The sequence below is a fragment of the Aegilops tauschii genome, chromosome 6, assembly GCF_002575655.3.
Source record: "Aegilops tauschii subsp. strangulata cultivar AL8/78 chromosome 6, Aet v6.0, whole genome shotgun sequence".
In the NCBI taxonomy this organism is placed as follows: Eukaryota; Viridiplantae; Streptophyta; class Magnoliopsida; order Poales; family Poaceae; genus Aegilops; species Aegilops tauschii.
Window position 1 is genome coordinate 338,490,795 of NC_053040.3, and position 3,556 is coordinate 338,494,350.

Below are 3,556 nucleotides of genomic sequence, written 5' to 3' on the forward strand. Positions count from 1 at the left end.
CATGACGACTGAGACCGGGCAGGCACCAGGCGGGCGCTAGCGCGCACAGTGTCCTTGTTTCCTCTTTTGCCCTAGAGGCAATAATAAAATGGTTATTATTGTATTTCCTTGTTCATGATAATTGTCTGTTGTTCATGCTATAATTGTATTAACTGGAAACCGTAATACATGTGTGAATACATAGACCACAACATGTCCCTAGTAAGCCTCTAGTTGACTAGCTCGTTGATCAATAGATGGTTATGGTTTCCTGACCATGGACATTGGATGTCATTGATAACGGGATCACATCATTAGGAGAATGATGTGATGGACAAGACCCAATCCTAAGCATAGCACAAGATCGTGTAGTTCGTTTGCTAGAGCTTTTCTAATGTCAAGTATCATTTCCTTAGACCATGAGATTGTGCAACTCCCGGATACCGTAGGAATTCTTTGGGTGTACCAAACGTCACAACGTAACTGGGTGGCTATAAAGGTGCACTACAGGTATCTCCGAAAGAGTCTGTTGGGTTGGCATGAATCGAGACTGGGATTTGTCACTCCGTATGACGGAGAGGTATCTCTGGGCCCACTCGGTAATGCATCATCATAATGAGCTCAATGTGACTAAGGAGTTAGCCACGGGATCATGTGTTACGGTACGAGTAAAGTGACTTGCCGGTAACGAGATTGAACAAGGTATTGGGATACCGACGATCGAATCTCGGGCAAGTAACGTACCGATTGACAAAGGGAATTGTATACGGGATTGATTGAATCCTTGACATCGTGGTTCATCCGATGAGATCATCGTGGAACATGTGGGAGCCAACATGGGTATCCAGATCCCGCTGTTGGTTATTGACCGGAGAGTCGTCTCGGTCATGTCTGCATGTCTCCCGAACCCGTACGGTCTACACACTTAAGGTTCGGTGACGCTAGAGTTGTAGAGATATTAGTATGCGGTTAACCGAAAGTTGTTCGGAGTCCCGGATGAGATCCCGGACGTCACGAGGAGTTCCGGAATGGTCCGGAGGTAAAGATTTATATATGGGAAGTCCTATTTTGGCCACAGGAAAATGTTCGGGATTTTTCGGTATTGTACCGGGAAGGTTCTAGAAGGTTCCGAAGTGGGGCCCACCTGCATGGGGGGACCCACATGAACGTGGGTAGTGGGGGCAAGGCCCCACACCCCTGGTCAAGGCGCACCAAGATCCCACCTTAGAAGGAATAAGATCATATCCCGAAGGGATAAGATCAAGATCCCTAAAAAAAGGGGGATAACAATCGGTGGGGAAGGGAAATGATGGGATTTCTTTTCCCCACCTTTGCCAACGCCCCAATGGACTTGGAGGGCAAGAAACCAGCCCCCTCCACCCCTATATATAGTGGGGAGGCGCATGGGAGCAGCACCCCAAGCCCTGGCGCCTCCCTCCCTCCCGTGACACCTCTTCCTCCCCGCTTGCGTTTGGCGAAGCCCTGCCGGGATCCCGCTACTTCCACCACCACGCCGTCGTGCTGCTGGATCTCCATCAACTTCTCCTCCCCCTTGCTGGATCAAGAAGGAGGAGACATCCCTGCTCCATACGTGTGTTGAACGCGGAGGTGCCGTCCGTTCGGCGCTAGGATCATCGGTGATTTGGATCACGACGAGTACGACTCCATCAACCCCGTTCTCTTGAACGCTTCCGCGCGCGATCTACAAGGGTATGTAGATGCACTCCCCTCTCTCTCGTTGTTAGATGACTCCATAGATTGATCTTGGAGATACGTAGAAAATTTTAAATTTCTGCTACGTTTCCCAACATTGGCATCATGAGCCAGGTTTATGTGTAGATTCTATGCACGAGTAGAACACAAAGTAGTTGTGGGTGACGATTTGTTCAATTTGCTTACCGTTACTAGTCTTATCTTGATTCGGCGGCATTGTGGGATGAAGCGGCCCGGACCGACCTTACACGTACTCTTACGTGAGACAGGTTCCACCGACTGACATGCACTTGATGCATAAGGTGGCTAGCGGGTGTCTGTCTCTCCCACTTTAGTCGGATCGGATTCGATGAAAAGGGTCCTTATGAAGGGTAAATAGCAATTGGCATATCACCGTTGTGGCTTTTGCGTAGGTAAGAAATGTTCTTGCTCGAAACCCATAGCAGCCACGTAAAACATGCAACAACAATTAGAGGACGTCTAACTTGTTTTTGCAGGGTATGCTATGTGATGTGATATGGCCAAAAGGATGTGATGAATGATATATGTGATGTATGAGATTGATCATGTTCTTGTAATAGGAATCACGACTTGCATGTCGATGAGTATGACAACCGGCAGGAGCCATAGGAGTTGTCTTAATTTATTGTATGACCTGCGTGTCAATGAAAAACGCCATGTAATTACTTTACTTTATTGCTAACCGTTAGCCATAGTAGTAGAAGTAATAGTTGGCGAGACAACTTCATGAAGACACGATGATGGAGATCATGATGATGAAGATCATGGTGTCATGCCGGTGACGAAGGTGATCATGCCGCGCCTCGAAGATGGAGATCAAAAGGCGCAAGATGATATTGGCCATATCATGTCACTTTATGATTTGCATGTGATGTTTGTCATGTTTACATCTTATTTGCTTAGAACGACGGTAGCATAAATAAGATGATCCCTCACTAAAATTTCAAGAGATGTGTTCCCCCTAACTGTGCACCGTTGCGAAGGTTCATTGTTTCGAAGCACCACGTGATGATCGGGTGTGATAGATTCTAACGTTCGCATACAACGGGTGTTGACGAGCCTAGCATGTACAGACATGGCCTCGGAACACAAGAAAACACTTAGGTTGACTTGACGAGCCTAGCATATACAGACATGGCCTCGGAACACAAGAGACCGAAAGGTCGAACATGAGTCGTATAGTAGATACGATCAACATGGAGATGTTCAACGATGATGACTAGTCCGTCTCACATGATGATCGGACACGGCCTAGTCGATTCGGATCATGTATCACTTAGATGACTAGAGGGATGTCTATCTAAGTGGGAGTTCATTAAATAATCAGATGAACTTAATTATCATGAACATAGTCAAAAGGTCTTTGCAAATAATGTCGTAGCTTACGCTTTAGTTCTACTAAGATATGTTCAAATTTAGTTGAAAGTTGATAGTAGCAATTATGCGGACTGGGTCCATATACTGAGGATTGTCCTCATTGCTGCACAGAAGGCTTATGTCCTTAATGCACCGCTCGGTGTGCTGAACCTCGAGCGTCGTCTGTAGATGTTGCGAAACATCTGACATACACGTTTTGATGACTACGTGATAGTTCAGTGTGTGATGCTAATGGTTTAAAATTGTGGCACCAAAGACGGTTTTGAAACGTCGCAGAACATATGAGATGTTCCAAAGACTGAAATTGGGATTTCAGACTAATGCCCACGTCAAGAGGTATGAGACCTCTGACAAGTTTCTTAAGCCTGCAAACTAAGGGAGAAAAGCTCAATCGTTGAGCATGTGCTCAGATTGTCTGAGTACTACAATCACTTGAATCGAGTGGGAGTTAATCTTCCAGATGAGA